Consider the following 7,734-nt stretch of genomic DNA (forward strand, 5'->3'; position numbering starts at 1 on the left):
GAAGAAGAAGTTTCTCTTCCTGGCTCTTGTGCACTTTATCTCCACAGCTGTCAATGGTGTTTAGGAAGCTTAGCGACACTCGTTCTCCAAACAGTACTTCAGATACCCCACAGGCCACTTCCTACAAACCCGCACTGGCCCACTGGCACACTAGTTGATTGGCCACTTGACTGGCAGCTCCTGTGGACCACCTGTGGCCCAGCTGCACCCTATAGTGAGGTTTTCAGCCATTCAGTGGACTGCTGCTGTGGACATTTCTGGCCCACACCCTCTGGCAAGTTTCTTCTCCTCTGGCATGCTGTGTGTTCATGTGGCAGCCACACCCTCTCCAACAAGGTCTGAATCTAAGTGGAAGATGCCTCTTCTCAGTTCTTAATTCCTTCCTCGTCTACTCTCCATTTTTGCCCTGTATTTACTATTCCTATATTCCTTAGAGCCTCCTTCACCCCTTTTAGTAATTAACCACATTTTACTAGCTAATAATTATTGATATTAAGTTGTCCCTGTTGAAATTATGGATGTGGTCTCTGTCTTTGCCTGGCCCTTGACTGATACATTCAGCTTCCAATCAAAAATTACCAGGCATGCAAAAAAAGGGGTAATGGGGCTGGCCTGGTGGTGCAGCGGTTAAGTGCACACATTCCACTTCAGCAGCCTGGGGTTTGCTGGTTTGGATCCTGGGTGTGGACATGGCACCACTTGGCAAGCCATGCTGTGGCAGGCATCCCACATATAAAGTGGAGGAAGATGGGCACGGATGTTAGCTCAGGGCCCATCTTCCTCAGCAAAAAGAGGGGGATTGGTGGCAGATGTTAGTTCAGGGCTAATCTTCCTCAAGAAAAAGCAGGTAATGTGACTCATAACCAGGAGGAAAAGAAGTCAATCAATAAAAACAGACTTAGAAATGACAGAGATGATAAAATTAGTCATTGAGAATTTTGAAACACTATAAATCTCATTAAAATGTTCAAAGATGTAAAGGAGAACATGAAGACAATGAGGATAAAATGGAATATAAAAAACAAAAGTAGGGCCGTATAAAGATGAAAAATATAAATCTGAAATGAAAAAAATATGCTGGATGGGATCGACAGAAGATTAGACATTGCAGAAGAAAAGAACAAACAACTTGAGAATGGTATGTTCCATTCCAAATTAGGCACAGAAAGGAAAAAGCCTGGAAAAAAATGAAGAAGCATCAGTCACCTGTGGGACAATGTCAGCGTGCCTTCCATATGTGTAATTGGAGTCTCAGGAAAGAGGGGGACAGAAAAAAAATATTCGAAGAAAAAAATGGCTGAAACTTTTCCAGATTTGGGGAAAACTATAAGCCCACAAATACAAGAAACTCAATGAACCCCAAGTGGAATAAAGATAAAGAAAAACATACAAAACCCATCATTATCAAAGTTGCTGAAAACCAGTGCTAAAGAGAAAATCTTAAAAGCTGCCAGAGGAAAGAGATATTATATACAAAGGGTAAAAAATAAAACTTATGGCAGACTTCTCATCAGAAACAATACAAAACAGAAGACAATAGAGCAAAATCTTTCAATTGCTGAAAGAAAAAGTACCAACTTCGAATTCTAAAGCCAATGAAAATAGCTTTCAAAACTGAAGGCAGAAATAAAGACTTTCAGACAAAACCCAGGAGAATTTATCATCAGTTGACCTGCACTCCCAGAAATATTAAATAAAAAGTTGTTTGGGCAGAAGGAAAATGATACCAGCTGGAAATCTGGATCTACACAAAGGAATGAAGAGTGTTCAACAATAAAATAAAACAGACGGCTGACACGGTCAACATGGATGAACGTCAACCGTCACCTACAGTGAAAGAAACCAGACACAAAAGACTCCATATTGTGCGGTTCAATGTATACAACATTCTAGAAAAGGGAAAACTACAGTGACAGGAAGCGACTCAACAGTTGCCAAGGGCTGGGGGTGGGGAAGTGGACTGACTACGAGGCCACGAGAGAACTTTTGGGGTTGATAGAGAGTTCTAGATCTTGATGGTGGTGGTTACACACCTATACATTGATCAACACTTATCAAACAGTATACTTAAAATGAGTGACGTTTATTGTGTGTCAATGATAACCTAACAAAGTTGAGTATTTAGAAAACAACAACAAAAAAACACACGTAATTCTTTAGTTTAAAAAATGCATTACAACAACCACAGAGAAGTTTAAAAGAAGGCAAATGGAGTTAAAGTGTATTAAGGTATTAAAGTGTGTTTTTCAAGAGAAGGGTAAAGATATCGATTAACTTCAGACTTGGATAAACGGAGAAAGAAATTTGTTATTGCTAGTGTTACCACTAAAGGCGTGGAAACAGATACGTAATTTTCTAATCAGTGGAGGGAAGAAATGTAATAGAAAAAAATGCTGAATGAAAAGTAGGGGTAAAAAAAAGCACATAATGGACGAGACAAATAAGAAGCACAAATAAGACGGCAGCTATAAATTCAAAGACATAAGTAATTACAAGGCTTGTATATGGACTAAAAGATGGAGCAATAAATCACCAAAATTCTAACCAAAGAAGCCTTGTGTTGCTATATTGACGCTAGACAAAATAGACTTTAAAGTGAAAGCATTAGCATAGTAAACAGAAATACTTCACAATAATGAAAGGTTCAGATCACCAGAAATGTATAACAATTTTAGATTTGTATGCAACTAAAAACGCAGTCTCAAAATCATAAAGCAAAAAAATGACAGAACTACATGGAGAAACAGACGAATCAATCTATCCCTAACCATAGTGTGAAATCTTTAATATACTTTTCTTAGTAATTATTAGAATAAACAAATTTTTTTAAGTCAGGAGAGATATTTGGCCAATATGGTTAACTCGACTGGAGGGACATACGTAGCCCACTATACCCACTTATTGCAGAAGACACATTTTCTTCCACTACTGTCCCCAGGCTGTAGCTGGGACATGGATTTGCCCAGCAAGATGCAGTGGAACAAGATCTCACGGTGAGTCTCCTGTCACCTAAACCACTAATTTTCAACTCTTCCAGGATAGTTCCAAATGCCTCTCGCTCCCCTCAGTGCAAAGGCCTTTGTCCCAAAGCCACATCTGGCTTCCCGGAACCAGCCCAAGGCCAGGGTGACATTACTGAAGGCTGAGGTGTTACCAAGGAAGGAAGAAATCCTGACGCAATGCACAAGGCGTTGTTGCCTGCTGCCACGATGTTGGAACTTGTCAGAGGAGGAAGTCCCCAACAATTGGGTGTGGTTGGCTGGCTGGTCCCAGACCCGCTCCAGGAAGCTCGTAGATTCAGGCTTAAGAAAACTCTATACCCTTCATCGCTGGAGACACTGGGCTTCCCTGGGCCTTTGAGAGGCCCCTGTGCTAAAAATGGTCCTTTGTGAATGAAAAAGGAGCGTGAATGCAGGTGCCAAGTCCGTCTGAACTAGAGGCAGGAACTGAGCAGCTGGCTCAGGGCCACGGCAGGAAGCCATCTCCCCAGGAAGCTGGACGATCGTGGGAATGTGGCCAAAAGATTGCAGGTCAGCTCAGCCAACTTCAGCTCCTGCAGGTTACTCCTCCGAGGGTGCCCAGAGCCGAAGGTACCATCCTGTGGGTAGGCCAGCATGGCCTGCTGTTTGACACTTCTCTCCCTCTAGTTAGTCCTGGGTTCTAGGCCCGGGCTGATAAGGGGACTACACTGCCTGCTGAGCGTAACTTTCTGCATTGGTCTTAATTCAAATTAGAAGAGCTCACCAAAAAATGTGCTCATTCAGCGAATGTTCATTGAGCAACCATCATATTCCAGGCACCATGCTAGGAACTGTGGGTAAAATGATGGTGATGATGATGATGGTGATAATGGTGGCTAGCACCTCCTGAACACTATGTGCCAAGCACCACGCAATGCACTTAAACGCCTTACCTGATGCAGTCTTCAGAGCAGCCCTGCGAGATAGTATCATAATGGTTATCTCTGTCTAGAGGAGAACATGGAGGCTCAGAAAGGTTAAGTGATGTGCCCAAGGTCACACAGCAAGTACTGGCAAAGATGAGACTGGACCCTAGAACCATGTTTTCTATCACAATGGTTCCCAAGATGAATAAGACCCTCTGGCATTTATAAGTCACCAGTGGGTGGGAACTTCCAGAAGCAGAAAGTGCAGCTCAAGGGAGCCCTGCAGGATGGCCAGATCCGAGGTTTCGATGCAGGATTTCAGGGCTCTGTGAAGCCTGGGTATTTGTTTGTGTGTGCCATGGGCAGGCTGGCCGCAGGCCCCCAGGCCTGCCAAATCCTTACTTTGGGCATCAGTCTCCCAGTTGCACGTACGCACACACGAAGCCCAGCCCACAGCTGCAGCTAGACTCCCTGGGGGGTCCCCACCTTGGCTACCTGCCCGTGGGGACTTGATGCCACCTGTTTTCCAGCCCTCAGGAAACAGAAGCATGTGTGTTTTCTCCATGAGTCTGCGAAGGCGCTTCTCCCACATTTTTTTCCTTCCCAATAAGGAAAGGCATTCCAGCAGGCAGAACTTCTGCCCTAGGGAGGAGATGAGCCAGGAAGGCCAGGTTTGTTCTGGACAATACCCTCTGGGACGATAGGAAATGGAGCCCGGAGAGCTCCCCAGAGCCCCGGGGAAACAGGGCCAGGAGGTGAGAATGTCTGCTCTTGGCAAGGAGAGAAACAAGAGTGAGCAGGTGGGCACACACAAATAGAGGAAGCCAGTGATGAAAAGAATTAACAGGACACCACCCCTAGAGCCCCGGGCGAGAGGGGCCCTGAGTGTGGGGACAAGACCAGGAAGTCCCTCCTTAGGATGTAAGCCTGCGAGGTGGTGGCGGGGCCAGTCCTGCCTACGTGGCGCTTTGACCACCATTTCCTGTCCAGAAAAGTGCGTCCATGTCAGCAGGAAACAGCCCCTTAGAAATGCAACTGAGAGGAGGGGGGAGCGAGCTTTGTAAACTGTAAAATTCTGTGCCCGTGTTTGTTAGCTCTTCTCCTTCGGAGCATTAACCCTGGAAATTGTAACAAGTGGCAAGGCAGGTGACGGCACAGTGACAAAGAAACACGAGGGCCAGTGCCAGCGTGTGGGGTTAGAAAGCACTGTTGACCACAGGGGGATGGCTGTGGGGTTTTGGAACAATACTCAGCTCAAACCCCAGAACTTGCCAGAAACAGCCTGGAGGCATCACTGCCTTGGGTCTCATTAGACCCCTGAGAGGCCTCGCCTGTCCTCTGGGGAATGCCCAGGACCAGGAAGTTATTTGATCAGTTGGGGAGCACGTGTTTATTCAGTCCTTAATTCATTCAACCAGTGTTTACTGGGTACCTATCATGTTCTGGGTCGCACAATAAAAAGTGTGATTACAATTACGGTAAACACTATAAAAAAGATGTACATGGTGCCATAAGGGCCTATAATCTGGATATATGATCTGTTATATAAGGGCCTACAATCAGGATAACAGAAGCAATCTGGTAAAACCCAGGAAGTGTTGATGAGGAAGCCCAGAGCCCAAGGAGGAGTGGACATTAGTTAGGTAAAGAGAGAGGAACCCAGGCATAAGGAAGAGTCCATGAAAAGACCCTGCAATGAGCCAGAGAATGGCACGTGTATTGGTTAGCTTTTGCTGCGTAACAAGTCACTCCAAAACTTAAAACAACCACTACTTTTTTCAACCCACGATTCTGTGGGTCAGAAATGTTCCAGTCATCTAGGTCAGATTGTGGCCGATCTTGGCCGGGGCTCACTGGTGCATCCACGTCAGTTGCCATGTCAGTGGAGAACTGGCCCACCATTGGCTGGGGCTCTTTGGTTCTTGGCCTCAAGGTCTGTCATTCTCCAGCGAGCTACCCTGGGTCTCCTTCACAGGGCAGCTAAAAGGCTTCCACAGGCAGCCGAAAAGGACCCACTCCAAAGCTCGGCAGCTTTCCACAGCTCTGCACCCTTCACACTTGCTCTTGTCCACTGGCCAAAGGAAGGCACACGGCTCAACCCAGAGTCAGGCATGAACAAATCAGGGGCTGCCACTGCCACGATCTACCTCAGTGTGTTCAAGGAAGCGAAGGAAGGCCAGAAGACTAGAGAGGGATGGATGAAGGGGAGCATGGCGCGGCACAGGTTGAGGTGGCAGGGGCCAGGAGGCACAGGGCACTCTGAGAGTTTGCTCTTTACCTTAAAAGCAGGCAAGCCCTCTGGTTTCTGAGTCTCTGTCATGTGGGCTTGGTCATCACAAATACATCCCTTGGAGGCCACCGCCCTGGATGGCCTGGTAAAATGGACTTTCCAAGCTTGATGAGCTGAGGGCAGGACGTGGAGCATGGTCCACCCCACATCCCTGCCTGCAGTCCACACAGCTGTGAATGCCCCAGACCTCCTCTCCTCTGTGCCTCTGGATCTGCTTCTCTTTCCGCTGGGAAGCATCTTCTCGCCTCCTGCATGGGGCCAGTTCCTACCTCCTCAAGACTCAACTCAGGCACCACCACCTCAGAGAAGCCCTCCCTGATTTCTCTAAGCCCCAAGACTAGTGTCGATGAAAATAATCCATAACCAACCTATAAATGAAAATTTGGGTGAGTTTATTCTGAGCTTAAATCTGAGGATTATAACCCGGGGCCTTTCTACCCGAAGGAAGAAAGGGCACCAAAGAAGTGGGGTGCACAGACTGCTTATATACCCCCAGAGAGGATGTTTCACATAGGATTGAAATGCCCCTTTTACAACAGTCGCAAGACTGCTCTGTCAGCACAGCGATTGATGGAAACAGCAGGTAGGTCTGCTGTCTCAGTGAACACAGCAGGGTGGCAGTCCGTTGTCTCCAGCTGAGTGGTCACAGGTGAGCTGGGTGATCAAAGGTGAGTGCAGCAATCAATTCCTAGCCTAAGGAAAGATGCTTATCCCTAAGGAAGTGCCAATGTGGGGGGAAGTTGCACCTTTATCTCAAGGGCCTTTGTTCTGGCCATAGGAAATGTCTAAGCAGGTATACAGTGCGTGCTCAACGGCCACAGTCAGGCCCTTTCGGAAAAAACAAAGTCAGGCCGAATTAGGTTTATACCAAATGGCTTCTTCGTGTACTCCAATATATCCTATTGCTTGCCATTTTTATTTGTCACTAGGGACACAGTGAATGAGCCCCTGAGGGCTGGGCGTAAGCCTGTGACTCACCATAGTGGCCCTGGGGTTGTGAGGACCAAGTTGGTGTGGGGCCCAGTCCTGCCCGTGTGGCACGCAGGCACAGCGCTTCTCCCACGCTGTAACCATCTTTTGATCTGTCTGCCTCCCACCAGACTGTTCTCTGGAAGGGATGCTCATAACCCCAAGGCCTGCACATAGAAGAGGCAGAAATGCTTGAATGAATGAATGAATGAATGGATGAATGGACGGATGATTCCACCACTAAATAGGGCTTTCTTCTGAAAGCCCCAGCTAGTGTTATTAAAGTCTCTGTCACGGCAGTCAAGGGGAGAGGTTCTTTCCAAGAAGCCCCGGAGCTCCAGGGTCTCCCAGTCCCCACCTGAAGCCACCCACCCAGAGGAGAGAAGCCCCCTGACTCCGGGACAATCGAAGGCAGGGCAGGGGGAGAGTGAAAAGAAAGGAGCTTCTTGGGAGACAAGGGCCCCAACATCGTTTACTACGACAGGGAGGGAACCTCCACGGGAGCAGGTGCGAGCGACCTGGGCGCTGGGACAGCTGGCCAGGGGCACTGGGCGAGCACTGACCAGCTGGGCACTGAGGCCATGCAGCC

Source organism: Equus asinus, chromosome 17 (genome assembly GCF_041296235.1).
Source record: "Equus asinus isolate D_3611 breed Donkey chromosome 17, EquAss-T2T_v2, whole genome shotgun sequence".
NCBI classification, from domain to species: domain Eukaryota; kingdom Metazoa; phylum Chordata; class Mammalia; order Perissodactyla; family Equidae; genus Equus; species Equus asinus.